We start from the raw sequence: 20,813 nt of genomic DNA, 5'->3' as shown, positions 1-20,813 counted from the left end.
GACATATGTCCCTAGGGGTCCTACATATTCTAATCGTTCATATGGGTCAAAGGGCCCTATGACCCTCTTTGACCCATTAAACGACGATATATGTCTCTAGGGGTCCTAGGACCCCTAGGGACATATTTGAATGGGTAATATGGGTCAAAGGGGGTCATAGGGTGACCTATGACCATCTCTGACTCATTAAACGATGACATATTTTTCTAGGGGTCCTTGGACCCCTAGGGACATATTTGAATTGTTCATATGGGTCCCTATGACCCCCTTTGACCCATTAAATGACGACATATGTCCCTAGGGGTCCTAGGACCCCTAGGGACATATTCGAATGGGTAATATAGGTCAAATGGGGTCATAGGGTAACCTATGACCCTTTTTGACCCATTAAACGACGACATATGTCCCTAGGGGTCCTCAGACCCTTAGGGACATATTCGAATCGTTCATATGGGTCAAAGAGGGTCATAGGGTGACCTATGACCCTCTTTGACCCATTAAATGACGACATATGTCCCTAGGGGTCCTCGGACCCCTAGGGACATATTCGAATCGTTCATATGGGTCAAAGGGGGTCATAGGGTGACCTATGACCCTCTTTGACCCATTAAACGATGATATATGTTCCTAGGGGTCCTAGGACCCCTAGGGACATATTCAAATCGTACATATGGGTCAAAGGGGGTTATAGGGTGACCTATGACCCCCTTTGACCCATTAAACGATGACATATATCTCTAGGGGTCCTAGGACCCCTAAGGAAATATTCGAATAGGTATTATGGGTCAAAGGTGGTCATAGGGTGACCTATGACCCTCTTTGACCTATTAAATGATGACATATGTCCATAGGGGTCCTTGGACCCCAAGAGACATATTCGAATGGGTAATATGGGTCAAAGGGGGTCATAGGGTGACCTATGACCCTCTTTGACCCATTAAACGACGACATATGTCCCTAGGGGTCCTAGGACCCTAGGGACATATTTGAATTGTTCATATGGGTCAAAGGGGGTCATAGGGTGACCTATGACCCCCTTTGACCCATTAAACGACAACATATTCGAATGGGTAATATGGGTCAAATGGGGTCATAAGGTAACCTATGACCCTTTTTGACCCATTAAACGATGACATATGTCTCTAGAGGTCCTAGGACTCCTAGGGACATATTCGAATCGTTCATATGGGTCATAGGGGGTCATAGGGTGACCTATGACCCTCTTGACCCATTAAACGACGATATATGTCTCTAGGGGTCCTAGGACCCCTAGGGACATATTCGAATGGGTAATATGGGTCAAAGGGGGTCATAGGGTGACCTATGACCCTCTTTGACCCATTAAACGACAATATATGTCCCTAGGGGACTTCAGACTCCGAGGGACATATTCAAATGGGTAATATGGGTCAAAGGGGGTCATAGGGTGACCTATGACCCTCTTTGACCCATTAAACGATGACATATGTCCCTAGGGGTCCTAGGACCCTAGGGACATATTCGAATCGTTCATATGGGTCAAAGGGGGTCATAGGGTGACCTATGACCCCCTTTGACTCATTAAATGACAACATATGTCCCTAGGGGTCCTAGGACCCCTAGGGACATATTTGAATCATTCATATGAGTCAAAGGGGGTCGTAGGGTGACCTATGACCCCCTTTGACCCATTAAACGATGACATATGTCCCTAGGGGTCCTAGGACCCCTAGAGACATATTCGAATGGGTAATATGGGTCAAATGGGGTCATAGGGTAACCTATGACCCTCTTTGACCCATTAAATGATGACATATGTCTCTAGGGGTCTTAGGACCCTTAGGGACATATTCGAATCGTTCATATGGGTTAAAGGGGGTCATAGGGTGACCTATGACCCTCTTGACCGATTAAACGATGATATATGTCTCTAGGGGTCCTAGGACCCCTAGGGACATATTCGAATGGGTAATATGGGTCAAAGGGGGTCATAGGGTGACCTATGACGCTCTTTGATCCATTAAATGATGACATATGTCCCTAAGGGTCCTAGGACCCTTAGGGACATATTCGGATGGGTAATATGGGTCAAAGGGGGTCATAGGGTGACCTATGACCCTCTTTGACCCATTAAACGAAGACATATGTCCCTAGGGGTCCTAGGACCCTAGGGACATATTTGAATGGTTCATATGGGTCAAAGGGGGTCATAGAGTGACATATGACCCCTTTTGACCCATTAAACACTGACATATGTCCCTGGGGGTCCTAGGACCCCTAGGGACACATTTGAATCGTTCATATGAGTCAAAGGGGGTCATAGGGTGACGTATGACCCCCTTTGACCCATTAAACGACAACATATGTCCCTAGGGGTCCTAAGACCCTAGGAACATATTCGAATGGTTCATATGGGTCAAAGGGGGTCATAGGGTGACCTATGACCCCCTTTGACCCATTAAATGACAACATATGTCCCTAGGGGTCCTAGGACCCCTAGGGACATATTTGAATTGTTCATATGAGTCAAAGGGGGTCATAGGGTGACCTATGACCCCCTTTGACCCATTAAACGACGACATATGTCTGTTGGGGTCCTAGGACCCCTAGGGACATATTTGAATGGGTGATATGGGTCAAATGGGGTCATAGGGTAACCTATGACCCCCTTTGACCCATTAAACGACGACATATGTCCTTAGGGGTCCTAGGACCCCTAGGGACATATTCGAATGGATAATATGGGTCAAATGGGGTCATAGGGTAACCTATGACCCTCTTTGACCCATTAAATGACGACATATGTCTCTAGGGGTCCTAAGACCCCTAGGGACATATTCGAATCATTCATATGGGTCAAAGGGGGTCATAGGGTGACCTATAACCCTCTTGACCCATTAAACGATGATATATGTCTATAGGGGTCCTCAGACCCCTAGGGACATATTTGAATGGGTAATATGGGTCAAAGGGGGTCATAGGGTGACCTATGACCCTCTTTGACCCATTAAACGATGACATATGTCCCTAAGGGTCCTAGGACCCCTAGGGACATATTCGAATGGGTAATATGGGTCAAATGGGGTCATAGGGTAACCTATGACCCTCTTTGACCCATTAAACGATGACATATGTCTCTATGGGTCTTAGGACCTCTAGGGACATATTCGAATCATTCATATGGGTCAAAGGGGGTCATAGGGTGACCTATGACTCTCTTGACGCATTAAACGACGATATATGTCTCTAGGGGTCCTAGGACCCCTAGGGACATATTCGAATGGGTAATATGGGTCAAAGGGGGTCATAGGGTGACCTATGACCCTCTTTGACCCATTAAACGATGACATATGTCCCTAGGGGTCCTCGGACCCCAAGGGACATATTCGAATGGGTAATATGGGTCAAATGGGGTCATAGGGTGACCTATGACTCTCTTTGACCCATTAAACGACGACATATGTCCCTAGGGGTCCTAGGACCCTAGGGACATATTCCAGTCGTTCATATGGGTCAAAGGGGGTCATAGGGTGACCTATGACCCCCTTTGACCCATTAAACGACAACATATGTCCCTAGGGGTCCTAGGACCCCTAGGGACATATTTGAATCGTTCATATGAGTCAAAGGGGGTCAGAGGGTGACCTATGACCCCCTTTGATGCATTAAATGATGACATATGTCCCTAGGGGTCCTAGGACCCGTAGGGACATATTCGAATGGGTAATATTGGTCAAATGGGGTCATAGGTTACCCTATGACCCTCTTTGACCCTTTAAACGATGACATATGTCCTTAGGGGTCATAGGACCCCTAGGGACATATTCGAATCGTATATATGGGTCAAAGGGGGTCATAGGGTGACCTATGACCCTCTTTGACCCATTAAACGATGATATATGTCTCTAGGGGTCCTAGGACCCCTAGGGACATATTCGAATGGGTAATATGGGTCAAAGGGGGTCATAGGGTGACCTATGACCGTCTCTGACTCATTAAATGACGAGATATGTCGCTAGGGGTCCTAGGACCCCTAGGGACATATTCGAATGGGTAATATGGGTCAAAGTGGGTCATAGGGTGACCTATGACCCCCTTTGACCCATTAAACGATGACATGTCTCTAGGGGTCCTGGGACCCCTAGGGACATATTCGAATGGGTATTATGGGTTAAAGGGGGTCATAGGGTGACCTATGACTCTCTTTAACCCATTAAACGACGACATATGTCCCTAGGGGTCCTTGGACCCCAAGGGACATATTCGAATGGGTAATATGGGTCAAAGGGGGTCATAGGGTGACCTATGACCCTCTTTGACCCATTAAATGACGACATATGTCCCTAGGGGTCCTAGGACCCCTAGGGACATATTTGAATCGTTCATATGAGTCAAAGTGGGTCATAGGGTGACCTATGACCCCCTTTGATCCATTAAACGACGACGTATGTCCCTAGGGGTCCTAGGACCCCTAGGGACATAGTCGAGTCGTTCATATGGGTCAAAGGGGGTCATAGGGTGACCTATGACCCCCTTTGACCCATTAAATGGCGACCCTCTTTGTATTATATATTATTATATTAATATGTATAATAATATAGTATATATATAACAACGTAATATTTTTATTAAATATAATATATATTATAAATATTATTATATTAATATATATGTTATTAATATATCTATATAATAATGTAATATTTTAGTATATATAACGTAATATTTTAGGATATACTATTTATACTATTTTCGGATAATAATTATAATATAAATAAACACTAAATATTAATATTATTATATGTATAGTAATAATAATAATACTATTATAGCTATAATAATAATATATATTAATACTATATATTGTAGCTTAATATAAATAAACACTATATATTTACACTATTATATCTATATTAATAATATTAATACTATTATAGGTATAATAATAATATTGATACTATAGGTATATTAATACTATTTTATATTAACATTAATGATATTTTATACTAATACTAATATACTATTAACTTAGTTAGAAATTAAAGTCATTTGCCTCCAAATATTTTCATAATATTAATATTATTGTGGCAAAGGAGGGAAACCTTAGCAAGTTTTCCCCACAAAAGTCCTTTTCCTATATCGGATATCCAATTATACTGGCATCAATTTCAAATATTTGACTGTCCCTACAGACCCGACAACATTACTTTTTTACCTCTTTTTTTACGGGATTTGTAAAAAGTCGTGTTTTGGGGCCCAACCAATCGAAAAGAATTCAAAAATATAACCTTAGGTGTTCGAATTTGTCATCTGAATGGGGAGCAGCAGTCGTCGAAAGAATAAACATAAAAGGAAGATATCCAATGAAGATATTGCAGCATATAGGGAAAAGGACAAAATGAAACACCGAAAAAAAAGACAAGGTATGCTAAATATCAATCAAGTTGACGATGAATTAATAGAAGGTGAAATCATAGAGTCAGGTAATGAAAATGTACAGTTGGGGAATGAAAATGTACCTATTGAAAATGATAATGCGGAAATTGAAAATGTAGAGATTGAAAATTTTGAAGAAGAAATGCCACCAAGTCATAATCCAAATTGCATAATTGACCATGTCGAAGATGACAATGCACAGGAACTTAATGCACAAGAACCTTACATATCTCCTAATTATAATCGACATGAAGGTTCTAAAACACCAAAATGGATAATTGAAATTGATGAAACGATTATGACTAGTTTGGAAGGAAAAAAATCAGAAAGAACCATTCGGTTATGGGCTTCAGACTATATCAGATGTTTTTCGGCAACAAGACAGTGGTAGAGCAATGTCAGCTTTTCATGTGCTTATTAAATATGCAAAAGATGAGACCTATGCTTTCCAAATTGAAAATTCGTGTTAGTAAAAAGTTGGAAAGAAATGCCATTATTGTGAAGAATCTTTTCAGTGCTCTCAATAGCACTGGGAAAAATAGCAGAGAGAAGGATAATAGAGCTGCTCGAAGGGTTATTACAACCTCTTTGGTAAGTCATCATTTGAGAAAGGGTAGATATATGAGACAAACTTGTATTGATTTGAATCTAAATTGTACTACTTTGAGAAGAGCACTTAGTTGACGAGAGAAAATTGATGATCCTCTTCAAAATGAAACATGGGCATTTGGTGGGAGACTTCCACGTTTTGATAAGAAGCTATCCGACGATGTGAAGAAAGAAATTATACAATTTTGGCACTCTAACTCACGAGTATCACCCAATGCTAAAGATGTCTTAAAGTTGAGAATTGGCATCAGAGACCGCACGCCACATCCTAAACACTATTTGGAGGTAAGTCAAACTATGTTGTTCAAACAATTTAGAGAGAGTCATCCAAGTGTTCATATATCACAAAGGGCTTTTGAATCTTTGAAGCCATTTTATTGTGTGCCACTCAAAATTCGAAATACATGTTGTTGCAAATATCATGTTGAGTTTTCTATGCACCATGAACTATTATGCTCCATCCATTCTACTTTGCATAGTAAAGAAATGTTGGAGGATTGTGGGGCTAGTGGGCTTCCAAAATCATCAAGAGACTTGTTAGATCAACTCTTATGTTGTAGAGTTGATGGTTGTTCCTTTTATAAAAATGCTTTCTTAAATGAGAAGTGTTCAGAATGTGGTGGCTTATCCAAGTTTGACACATGTTTCCATGAGGGGTGTGAACAAGATCTTGGAAAGAAAATAGTGAAAAAAAGGGTCTATGAAATGGTGAAATACACATTGAAGAGTGGGAGTGAGAGCTCTAGATGTGAATTGGTTGGAAAAGATATCAATGTGGCTAATTTTATTTCAGATTTCAAGGCAAATCTTTTTTACAAGTATGCAAGACATAGTCACAGGTCTCAGTGGTTGGATCAACAATTTAGAAAGTGTAAGGAGACTTTTTCCATTGGCACTATTATATCAGTTGTTGATTTTGCTGAGAACTACACATTGCAACCTCAAAATGAGACACAATCTCAGTATTACAACTCTATTTAGATTGCAATTTTTGTTCACATAACATATAGACATGCCCCTGATAGTGCGGAAGATAATCGAAAGATTATTAGAGAGTATCATTTTTATATGAGTGATGATAGATCTCACTCTCATGAGTTTGTGCAACATTGTTTCGAGAATTTTTTTTATTTCTTACACGAGCATGCAATTGCTATGGATAGACATATCATTTGGTCAGCTAACTGTACAGGTCAATTCAAGAATGCTCGCATGTTTAATTGGTTGTGTAGGATGCACGTAGAGAGAGGGGTGCCTCATATTTGGATTTTTTTTGAGTCCGACCATGGAAAAGGGGAACATGATGGAGCAGGGGCATGTGTGAAGAGAGCTCTAGTTAAGGAGCAACTGAAGATTTCAACAACAGAGCTTCTTGATGCTCATAGCATTGTTGATTGGTGTAGTTTAGCATTATCACAGGGGGGGACTCTTAATTCAGTGGTACGCAGGTTCTTTTGGTTGGTTGAGGAAGGGTCCATAGGTGATAGATCAGATTGTGCTACAGTGACAGACTCATCAAAAATGCATTCATTTCGGAGCTCTAATTCTAGTACATGGACCATTTGGACATGACAACTAGCTTGTTTTTGTCGTACTTTTTTTCAGTGTGATTGGGATCACTATGAGTCAAGTGAGTGGGTGGACACATGGGCTCCACATTATCTTACTCCATTTTCTATCATACCCTCTATAAAAAATGATGACATGGAAAGTTCACTTGAGCATAATCATCTATCAGATCTACTTCAGCTAGGACATGTCTTTGCATTGGTTGCACCACAGGGGAATGATGAGAAATCCGATTATTGGTTAGCACGTTGTGTAAGAGGAAAACAAAAACTTGCACAACCGATCACAGATGATGATGGATTCATGTATCCTACTGGTTCAGTGGTTGTTGCTGGAACATGGTTGTAGACATACATGCTTAGAAGGAATGGAATTCCTACATTCGAAGACTACTAGAAGCACAAAGTAATTCTCATATATTCGCATCTTATTATAGCAACAAATGTAAAGTTATTGAAGCATCAAGGAAGACCAAAAGTAAAAGAACTTTTTACTATTGCTAATGCTGATCATGAAGCCTTGTTGGAGACCCTAAAACAAAGAGAGGACCCTATTGGAATACTTGACTAGGTATATATACTTCTTATGTTATTTTCTTCATAATGATTTAATGAATTGATGATTATCTTGTTTAATACAATAAGTTACTAATTTTTGTATGATATTGGAATGTAGGTACATCATGAAGAGTTGGAGGGGGGTGGTATTGGGGAGAATTTCTAAAATTTATGAGGTATTATGATGTAAAATGTGTAGTTTTTTGTATATGGTTTTTGTATTTTGGTAGGTTCTTTGTAAGGAATTATAAGAGGAAGATATTGAACAAGTTCTTCCAAATCATATTTGCATGTGATACAAGGCTATAACGACAATTTAAAGAGCATTTATAACTATATGAAAGATAATTGCATGCGGATATCTTATTACAAATTTGGTTTTTTCCTTATTTGACATAAAGCTGACATTATGATTGTTAAAACTATTTTTATCAAACTAATCAAATAAGAAAAATCCATAAAGTATGGATGAACAATTAGAATACTTGATTTCTTCCATTTTACAACCAATCAAAGCATTTGAAAGCATAAAGAGTCATAATATTGTATAATGTTTTGAAAGACTTTCATATTGAAAAGTTGTATGAAGCACATTTGGGATAAGCCATAAAATCCATGAAAGAAGATAGCATGTAGGATAAGCAATTAAAGCCAATAAGCAAGATAGCACATGCATACTGACATGATATGAAGTTGGATATGAAGGCTATGAGTGGATGAGTCATTAGAGGTATCAACAATCCCATCATAAATGAGATCTTGGATTTTATGTTTCAACACTGTGGAATCTTTAGTTTTATGAAATTTTCTTCCATGGAGATTAATTTAAGAATGCCCCGTGTGTATGTAAAGGTCTTAAGGGAGATTAATTTAAGAATGAAATATTCTCCTCTAACCTTTTCTCAAGTTTAGAATTTATTTCTATCATGTTCTTAGAGAGATGAAGGTAAGAAAGATTATTTGTCTCTTCTAGCTCTTTGTATTGAACATATAGAAAGAGAGATGACAAGTGAACAAATTTAAGTGTAGTCAATAGATCAAGGAAACCATTTAGTGAAAGAAATTCCTAGTATGCATATCATAGACCATGAAGTTAGAAAATACCAATAGCTCTAAGACCAAAGAGCCATTTTAAGTATGTTCAAGCACTAGAGACATAGAAAATCAAAGTCAATTTATGAAACTCCCCTTAGCAAAAAATGCAAACAAATATTTGCATTTGACATTTTGACTTGGTTGAAAAAGTTTGACAATAATTGATAATATTGCAAGCTTGATGTTCAAAAGCAATTTTTTTTCCAAGAAAGATAGTGACACATGGAGTAGTCTTCAAACAATCATCCATCATTTGCGGCCACCCCGTACCGAGGAGTCTCCAAGGTGCTCTAAGTGCATTTGGTGGTCGATCTTTCGAGGGTCATAACTCAGAGCTCGTGAGGGCTATTGATGAACTATCAAATGCTATAGGATGATGATCCTGAGGCCTAAAATAACCTATCTCATTTTCGAGAGATCACATTCCGTTTGGATTCAGCACTGCGATCTAGCTCAATGCCAAAACTCGTAGTGTGCCTCAGTTCATAGGTGCACCACAGCGTAACTTTGAAACCACTGATCTTGGCATCGAATCGTCAGTGCCATTAGCTCCGGATGGGCGGGTGAACCCTACTCACACCCTTGTTCTGGCCACGAAGACCATCCATCATTTGCGGCCACCCCGTACCGAGGAGTCTCCAAGGTGCTCTAAGTGCATTTTGAGGTCGATATTTCGAGGGTCATAACTCAGAGCTCATGAGGGCTATCGATGAACTATAAAATGCTACAGGACGGTGATCTTGAGGCCTAAAATAACCTATCTCATTTTTGAGAGATCACATTCCGTTTGGATTCAGCACAACGATCTCGCTCGATGCCAAAACTCGCAGTGTGCCTCAGTTCATAGGTGCACCACAGCGTAACTTTGAAACCGCTGATCTTGGCATCAAATCGTCAGTACCATTAGCTCCGGATGGGCAGTTGAACCCTAGTTACACCCTTTTTCTGGCCATGAAGGCCATCCATCATTTGCGGCCACCCCGTACTGAGGAGTCTTCAAGGTGCTCTAAGTGCATTTTGAGGTCGATCCTTCGAGGGTCATAACTTAGAGCTCGTGAGGGCTATCGATGAACTGTCAAATGCTACAAGACGGTGAACCTGAGGCCTAAAATAACCTATCTCATTTTTGAGAGATCACACTCTGTTTAGATTCAGCACAACGATCTCGCTCGATGCCAAAACTCGCAGTGTGCCTCAGTTCATAGGTGCACCACAGCATAACTTTGAAACCGCTAATCTTGGCATCGAATCGTTAGTCCCATTAGCTCCAGATGAGTGGGTAAACCCTAGTCACACCTTTGTTCTAGCCACGAAGACGATCCATCATTTGCGGCCACCCCGTACCGAGGAGTCTTCAAGGTGCTCTAAGTGCATTTTGAGGTCGATCCTTCGAGGGTCATAACTCAGAGCTTGTGAGGGCTATCGATGAACCGTTAGAGGAGACAAGTTCATAAGGATGAAGTGGCTTAGTGTTTTTGCTAAAATAAGTTAGTGGGAAGGCTTTATTAGAGGGTCTTGGCCAAACTAGTGGGGTGTTTGCCAAAATTTCTTGTTTTATTTCTACTTGGTTTTGTTTTCTTGTTTTGTGCTTGAGTATTGTTATGGGATTGGGACTTACACTCACCCTTGTGAGAAGGGAAGAGAAGTCCAGGGTGAAGGGCTTAAGTTGGGTTCGAAAAATGTATTGAGAACCTTGGAGTATGGGCTCCATTGTATGCCATAACATTTCATATCTTGCTGGGGGTGATAAGGAAAGTATGGTGTAGAAAGGAAGTTTGAGGAGTTACAGCTGATGGTAGTGGGTTTGGAGGAGGAAATTTGGAGGCCCCGAGAGGGCATTAAATGGTTAATTTATGATAGCCCTGAGAGGGCATGAAATTTGGTGAATTATGATAGCCCCGAGAGGGCATGAAATTTGGTGAATTATGATAGCCCCAAGAGGGCATGAAAATTGTTTATTGCAAATATGGTTTGGTATGGCAAGTCTCCATTTTAGAACACACCTTCACCCTATGTTTATGGTTCCATCTGTGAAGCCATTGTGAAATAGTCTTGGGGGGAAATTGTTCAAGTTTGAAATGTAATGTTTATGCATTGAAAGATTGTATGTGTATCCCAGTTTGAGCCTTGTTCCCTAGCGCGGGGGTGGTCTCTTTGAGGCCTATGGTTGGGTGGAAAGCACCCATGGTCCTTGTTATTTTGTTGTGTTGCATATGCAGATTTGTGTCCAAGGGAGCAATGGAAATGGCTTGGAATGATCATCTTGCAGATTGATGTTGGATGAGAAAACTTGACATTGTGCCCTCATTTGTGAAGGAGGATTCACCAGCTTGTTCATGTTCTCAACGATCATGTTGGACAATGTTCATGCTACTCATTGTCCATATCTTTCAATGTCCATGTTCCTTATGATTTTGAAAAGTCCCTTATGTTGCCCCATTGTGATGGAAGGAGATTGTATCATTGTTACCTAATGTACGTGTAGAAGAAAATATTGATAAGGTTGTATATGCATGTTTCATTTGGAGTTTATATTGTTATGAAAGCATTGGTACGAGTCACAGATTTGCTTTGACATCATTGTTATCATTTGAAAATGTGAAAGAAAGTTTTCTCCTTGTGGTATTGTAAATGACTAGTTGATAATAACAATCCATAGATGTTATGTGATACCATTGATTGTATAAATTTAAAACTTAGTAGATTGCTTACAATCTTGTTGTGCACTTAATAATTTGGTGAGGAAGCAATGTTGATAGATAATGAGGATATAGTAATATACTAATTGTCACATTAATATATATTGTAATGATTAATGAATGTGTGTACATTGGTAATGAGGATAATAAGTAATTCTGATCCCCTTCCCTTACATGCTAGAATCACGACCTAGTCCATATGATACAACTGACAGACCCTAATAGAATATTAGTATTAGAGGCTTGTTAGGATATGAATTACCTCACTAATTTATGAGTGTTGTATCTTGAACTTTCTCGTTTGACTCATGACGCTAACTTGAACTAGACTGACATCCAATCTATTTGAAAACCACCTGTGACTAAAATGTTAACACCTTCACACTATTCACATGAGTCTTGAACTCCTATTCAATGATAACCTTGTTTTACAATATGTAATTTCTTATGCGACTTCATAAGCTAAAAAAAAAAAAAAAATTGTTGTGTTTTTACTAGTAAAATTTAGGGCATGACACATGATCCATGATAAATTGAACAATACTAGATACTAAATTAATATGTATATCATTGTGCACGTAAATGATAAAAATATATATCAAAATACATGTATCCATAGACAAAATTTTACACAAATATATATCAAAGATCATGTATCCATAGACAAAGTACTCAAATATATATATATATATATATATATCAAAATACATAGATCCATATACAAAATGTGGCTGATCCTGCCATCAGAATGTGTATAATATCAATGTTTCTATATACAATGTGGCATATGCCATCTCAAAATGTCTCATGATGCATCCTACGAAAACTATACTATCCTAGGGTGCTGGTGGATGATCAAAATGCAGCCTCTTTGCTGCACTAGGTGGATCGGATGCCTCCTACATAAAAAAAAAAGGAAAACCCAAAGTTAGACTACTAAATTTATATGATTCTATGTATCTAACATTGAATTACTCAAATACATAATGATCTTTTCCGTATTGGAGATTAATACTATCAAAATTTCATAATAAATACCTCTCTCGTTGACCTCCTGCGCCAGTCAGGAGTCCTCTTGTATGCCCTCGGCAATGCTGGTACCTTTGTGATTGTGGGTTGTATATGTTCAAATACCTTTGTTAGATGAATCTACAATTTAAACTATAACATTATAATTCATAGCATGCTAAATTTATAACATATTTAATCATGAATTCAAACTACAACTTACTATTGTAGGCTCCTCCTCAGGAGTGAGTGGCCGCGTCATCAAATCTACATAACTGTCCCGTCGAACCTCATGTGCACTAGGAGTCTCCTATGAGATACAAAATAGTAGTTGTTAATATCATGGAAATTAGTTTTGAATTTATTTATGAAGATAAGTTATGCAAGAGCATCACATGCTCATCAGGGGAACATTGAAGATCCAAGGCATTACAGAGGTCATGGAACATCTCTTGAAGTCAATTGGGCAATCCTTGCACCAATTATGGCTCATGGAAGCATACAAAGTTATAATGTTGGACTCATATGTGGAAGAAAGTTGTAATTGGGCATGAGATATGATTTTAGGATTTCATATGGTAGATGTGTCATTTGATAGGTTCATGTAGGTTGTCATGATCATATCTTGTCATTAGACAAGTCAAAATGTTCTATAATTGAGTTTTGGGGTTTGAACAAGCAGGCCCTGGTTTTTAAGCCATTTTAAGGAGGGTTTTGAAGTTTGGGTGTTTAGGAGTGTGACCAAGACCTATAATCTTGAAAATCCTTAGTGTGTTGGTACCTTTGTTGAAGCCTTGGTGTGTCTAATTCCTCCTTGTGTGTCCCAGAGTTGAAAGGTAAATAAGTGGTGTCCAGAGATTTTTTGGTGAGGAAAGAAAGAGAATTAGTGAGTTGGCCCTTGGGAAGGAAGAAATTTTTTTGTGAAAATGCCTCCTAAAAATCAAATGGCTAGAGAACTTGAAGAATTGAGGGAAGAGTTGGCAAAAGAGAAAAGAGAGAGGAGAGAACTTGAAGCATCTAGAGTGAGGGAAGAAAGACAGATGAGAAGATAGAGGTTGAAGCTTATTGCAAGGATAGAATCCTTAGAAAAGGAAAGGCAAGAACCTAGAGGAGAAGAGGTTAGAGGAAGAAATCATGGAGAGAACCATGAAGAAGAAGAGGTTGGTAATGCAAGGCAAGAGCATGAGACAACAGATGATCCTGAAGAAAGGAGATTTATGAGAATCATTAAGGTAGTACAAGGTAATGGTGGGAAGAACCATATTGATTTTTCAATATACCAGGGTAAAATGGATAGTGAAGAAGTGCTAGGGTGGATAGAGGCCCTTGAGAACTACTTTGATCTTGAAGACATAGAGGCAGATAAGAAGGTAAAAGTAGCAACAACAAGACTGAGAGGAACATCACTCACTTGGTGGACTAGTGTTCAGAATGAGAGAGAGGAAAGGTGGTGCAGGGCACCTAACCTATGTGGCAGGGGGGAACAAGTATCTCTGTTGCCGGACACCTTGCCACTCCATGAAAGCGAGGATTCAAGTAGATTAGGAAGTTGGAATAAAGGTTTGGTCCATATTTTACAAGTTGGTCTATGTTTTGCAATAAAGGCACATGTAAGGACCACAAGCATTTTGGTGTGGTTATAAACCAAGTGACTCCATGGGACCAAAAGGCCTTAGAATAGGGTATTTAGAGTCTAAACAGTATTAGCAAAAAGTGGTTGTTTGTTTGTTTTATGGTTGGGAACGCTTATATGGTTGTTCCAACGGTCATGTAGACCTTTATATATGTCATATGTGATCTCAGTTGAAAGGGGGAGATCAGAGTGTACGGTGGTTTGGAGAAAAAATAATAAAAACTTCAATTTTCTGGAAATTTACTTAGTTGCATTTAATAAATCCATATGACCAATTTTGAGTCAATGGAATAGTTTAGAAAGTTAGGGAATTCATAAAAACTATAGTTTGAAATTTGAATTTCAAATTCAAATGGTCATATTAGTTTTGGAGGGAAAGTAGTAATTTGGTATTTGTTTGATTAAATAAACCTTTGTAACCAACTTGGTCGGTTGGATAGGTGCATATAAGCCTATTTAAGTTGTAATGAACATATGCAAGACATGAATCATTATTGGTACGAAAAAAATCATAGAAATTGTATAGAACAACAATCATACTTTCCTCTGCATCAATTAAAAAAATAAAAAATAAATGATACTTATACATACAATGGGGCTCTCTGTGCGAATGAAAATCCCTGATGATCTAGGACGCCGAATCTGTACAGGCTCATCGCCAGTAGCCACACCCTATATACAATAAATAATGTAATTAAATGATATTACCACAAACATTTTACAAGAATGCATCAATATTTAATCAATTAGAAAACATCTAATTACCTTTCCTTTGTTAATGCATGCTGGCTCACCCCCCGCACTTTGTCCCCCCAGGGCAGGTGGTATCTACAAGATAAAAGAAAGATTAGCAACCATATATGCTACAATATCAAATAGAAAAAAAAAATGCGAACACAACATAATGTACCATAGATGTCTCAAGGCCAAATGAAATGGTCGAGAGTGTAGCATCATCTATCTGTCTGAGCTCCTCCTCGGTCATCAACTAAACATGAATGAAGATCACATACATGTAAAAGTCAGTATGGCTTAAAAATTAAAATTACTCTATTATAAAAATTAACTTTAAATCACATATGTCATAACAAAAAAATGTATACATGTACCGACACTGAAGGATTCCATGCCTCTACATTCCCCTCCTCTCTCGCATCAGAGTCTGTAGCCTCTGCACGTGCGTCTGGTGTATCCTCGTCTAATACAAAATGATACTCAGGAAGATCACCTATGGGACCCAGGCAAATATTCTTGCATGTAATGCAAGTGTGAGGCACACAAACATGTGATGAGCTAGCCGATGATGAACTGGCACCAACATCATCAACACGAGGAGGCAAGACTGACCTAGCCTGAGATGTCATTAGGCTACTCAGCCTATGAATGGCTCTGATGGTCTGAGAGCTAGCCTCTGCCATAATATCTAGATGCTGCACTTGAGTAGGGGGGGAGATATCAGGGGGGGGGGGACAAAAGTGCCAAGTTTCTTCCGCTGGGAAGAGGGTCTATCCTGAGGAGCTCCTAGTCCTAAGCCCATGTTGGGCTTCATGCTCCAATAGTTCACTTTAAGTTTCAACACAAATTCTGCATATAATTTTTTAAGGAAATAAAATGGTATGTCTAAATTTCCATGTGGAGGGATATCAAAGACCATCCACCAACGGTCCCAAAAATTTGCACGTATGGCGTCATTTGTGCACCATTTAATCGATAGTTTGGTTTTTTTTGGGTCAACTGGTATACCCGTTTTTGGGTTAGCAAAAAGGCTTGCCAAATCATCTTTGGTTATGTTGAGGGCCGCGACCTCATCATAATCCAAACCATCATCAAACATCTGGTGCATTTCATCACGCCAACGAAGAGCAAAATTTTGTTGGTTTGTAAGAGTTTCAATGTTATCCACTATGGTGTTTAACGTGGATAACATAGGAGCCAGTGCAGGTACATTATTGTATGTTCTATGCAAACCTCTCAACTCAGTGAGATTTTCATTTATCAAATCCTCGATTCGAGGAGGGTTTTGAGGAGGTAGAGGATCATTTGGTGGACAGTTTTGTGGGGATATTGGATCGTTTGGTGGTGGGTTGCGAGGAATATTATTCCCTGCCTCAGTGTCATCATTTTGATCAGTCATTCCTATTGAATTGCAAAACGTAATATATATTAAAAAAAAATCTAAATTTTAACCATTTTTGTCAAAAAAACCCTAGATTCAACTAAAACAAACAAAATCTTGTTAAAATCTATTAAATTTAGGTTAAAAATGAGTCGGGGGGGGGGGGGGGGGGGAGGGGGGAACATACCTGATATCCGATTTGCTATCTGATATCCGATTTATTATCTGATATCCGATCTGACTGGCCCAAATTCGCGTGAAAATAAGGGCCGCGGGTCTATGATTTTGTGTTTAATCCATGCGCAGGTATCAGATATCCGATATTATAATATATATAATATAACATATATATTACATTTTATATATTTTTATATTATATTTTATATTTATTATATTAATTTACTATATATTATAATATAAAATATTATTATTATACTATATTATTATAATTTATAATATATTATACTTTTTTATTATATATTATATTATAAGATATTACTTTTTATTATTATATTATATTATATATATATATTATATTACATTACTATATATTATAATATATGAAATATTATATTATATTATTATAATATAATATGTTATTATAATATTATTATTATAGTATAATATTATACGATTATAATATAATAATAATAATATTATTATATTATAGTATAATAATAATAATAATAATAATAATATTAAATAATAATAATATTATTATAATATAATAGTATGATATATTATTTAATAATATTATTATTATTTTATATCAATAATAATAATATTAAATAATATATCAAACTATTATATGATTTTAATTATTAGTCAGATATTGGATTTAAAATCGGATATCCGATATCAAATCGGATATCCGATATGATATCGGATATCGGATATCAAATCGAATATCCAATAAGGCTCGGCTTAACCTTCCAGGTTTGGTTCCTGGATAGGTAAAAAAAAGTCAGAGCAGATTTTGAAGCGCTTTTAGGCGTCTTCAAACTCTTTTTTTTTCACATCGCCACTTTTTGGCACACCATGATCCTGCACATACCCCTAAATGTACTATTCATATTTATAAAAGAATGAATACTAAATATGTAAGAAATATCTCCTCCATATGAAAACCTATTTTACTTCTAAAATTGCTAAAAAGTTATAGTGTCCTTTATTCCATGAATATTTTTATTGTGCTTGTAAGCACTACAGAATCTAAGTGGTTTCCCATACAGTTTCCAATTATAGGTGGACGACAGGTGGGCAACACAACATTTTCCCCTCCATGATTGCCTTTGATTCTAGCTATTTGAGATAAAATATTGGTTGTTGACATGATACAATTTGCATCTCAGCTGTTAAAAAGTGGGAGACGCTCTTATATGCCGTTGAGGATGAACCGACAAAGGACAAGCTCTGACTTCCCATTGGGTAATTTTGGTGCATTTCAATCAGCTACTTAACAATTCAATCAAATAAATTATTTATTTATTATATTTAATACATTTAGGCTAAATACATGGGTGAGAGGTCATAAATTGAAATCTTATAGGAAACATGTATGCACGTCTTCTTTGTAACACAGTTAAATAGTTCTTTTGAGAAGTACCGAATATGCTTATATTGCTGTAAGTTTCTATAAATCCATGTACACATTACTTGATATCATAGATTATAACAGAATTGTTTTCTTTCTTTCTTTTGATTGCAGTTATCAAGAAACCAATGGAAACAGAGAAGCAGGGGGTTTTGTTGGCATATGAACTTCTAGTGTCGCAACAATTTGGAGTGGCAGCTCGTAAGATATTAGAGCATGTGGAGCAGTTCCAGTCATTTTCTGAAGGAAAATCTTCAACTCATTTAAAATCAAATGATGATTGTCAAATTTCATCAAGATCTCTAGAACCTTTGGCTTTGACAATTAAAGGTACATCTTCCTCAAGATTTTTGGGCATGTATCAAATTTTAAATCTAATTTTATGTGACAGTTTTGTAATTCATTTTTTCAATCCAATTGTAACTGTATTGTAAACTATTAATAGCTCAATTACAAGCCTATAATCTAAAAACAAAACATCAATTCTAGTAGAGCTCTAAATCAAATACATTAATATATAATAATTCAAATATACCTTCTCACACATTGTTCGAATAGACTTCATTGTTCTCCAATCCTTCAAGACCTTGTACATAATTGTATTGTTTCAGCATTAAATACTAACTTAAAATGACATGAAAGAAAAATATTGTTGATTGATGACACAAAGAAGATAGAAAAATAATACTAATCATAATAAACAGACAATGATAACATGCCGGCAATAATACTTAATGTGATTTTTTAAATATAAACACACTAAAAAACCTCCATTTTACATCTGAAAGTATATTTAACAAGCAATAAATTTTCATTTAATTTTTTCCTGCATTTGAACAGTTTATATTTTATTTATTTTCTAATAATTGCTTCTCATTTGTTCCATAGAAAACACAATACCAGTATCAAGTTCAAATGGACTCTCTACATTAAATATTGCAACACCTTCATTTTGTATTAGTCATTGCAACATCTGCCTTGGACCTATTGGAGCATCATCTAGTATCACTAATGTTGTTGAAAGTATTCCAATAGTTCCAAAAGAGATGAAATGCTTTCGAATGTGTTTATCAGATGTATATGGGGTTCCTGAAAAGACAAAAGGTTTTCGAATGTTTTTATCAGAGGTATGTAAGGTTAATAATGGACTATGTCCCTAATTTTCCCCCTTTCTCAAATTCAAAACCCCTGTTTTATCAAATTTGTCCGTTGAGCGAGACCATGACTACACAGGGGTTACAAAGATCTTGAAGAAATATGACAAGACAATGGGAGGCGTGTTATGGCAGCCATTCATCCAGGAGGTTCTGCAATAGCCATTCTTCACCACAGAGCTTCTCTCCAATCTCATCAAGAAATGTGAAGAAAAACCCTCGAATTTGAGCAATGTCGCATGCTAGAGAGCATTGCGCGTCCGTGAAGCATCCAAGGAAGCATTTTTACAGAGCACGAGCTCACAGCAATCCTCTCAGTGATTCACATTTTCCTGTACCTCTCTGTCTAGCTCAATTCGATTATGCCGACCATTTCCCTTCATATTTCTCCAGAAAACATCTCCAAGACAACAAATCTCCAGCACCTAACCCTAATGGCGAAGCTCAAGAAGAACACGAAGTCTCAAACTCTAAGGATTTGAAACCAGCAAATGCATGTTCTGCCTCAACTGGTCAAGAAAAGAAAATTGGATTTGCAGATATTGGCTACGGCTTTGGTGGGCTTCTGGTGCAACTTTCACCCATTTTCCCATTGACCCTGATGATAGGCATGGAGCTCCGCGACAAGGTAAGCGATTATGTTAAAGAAAGAATTTTGGCTTTGTGAAAAGCGAATCCGGGCCATTATGATAATATCTCTGTAGTGTCCCTACTGAGTTTGTTTCCAGAGCATATAAAAAGGAAAAAGGAGGAGAACGAAGCAACAGAAACTTTTCCATACCTTGGGTGCTCGATTTGGCGATTCAGAGGCAGTGATAATTCTCGGCGGCGGCGAAGCTCGATTCGGCGGCAGCAGATAATGAGAAATGCGCCTCTTTTTTTTTTGCCTTATAGCCCGACGACGTTGCAATTGCGATGTCGTCGGGCTATAAGGCAAAAAAAAAAGCCAAATGCAAATTGACGTCGCAAAACACTCCCAAATCTATTAGTGAGGCATTAATATGAAAGAGGGAGAACTTGATCTTATGGAGTCTGAAGATAAGATGGTAGAGGGAGAATCTTAGAGGGAGTTCTCATGGATGGATGGAGAATCAGAATGAAACTAAGTATATTATAAAATCTTACAAATCCTTTTGATTGCTCTATGTTTTCTTTTCTTAATGACATGTTGTGTTGCCATCAATGCCAAAGATGGTGATTGTTGATAACAATTATTCAATTGTATATTGTCATTAATGTTACACAAATGTTAAATACTCTAAGCAAGAACTTCTAGTTAAAACTGAGTTCAGGAGACCCCAATGTCTACTGAGCATAAGTTTAGAAGAAGAAAGTTCAAGAATTCATGTGTAAATTGAGTCAGG

General features: G+C 37.8%; 1 pseudogene; it reads left to right on the top strand.

Annotated features, from left to right (window-relative positions):
- Positions 1-19,681: 19,681 nt before the first annotated feature.
- LOC149550355 (tRNA (guanine-N(7)-)-methyltransferase-like) lies at positions 19,682-20,410 on the top strand (annotated as a pseudogene).
- The last annotated feature ends 403 nt before the right edge of the window (positions 20,411-20,813 follow it).

Source organism: Cupressus sempervirens, chromosome 7, assembly GCF_028749045.1.
Source record: "Cupressus sempervirens isolate cs-2001-9-10 chromosome 7, ASM2874904v1, whole genome shotgun sequence".
NCBI classification, from domain to species: Eukaryota; Viridiplantae; Streptophyta; class Pinopsida; order Cupressales; family Cupressaceae; genus Cupressus; species Cupressus sempervirens.
Note: the sequence above shows the minus strand (reverse complement) of the source record. Positions and strands in the feature narration are given on the sequence as shown.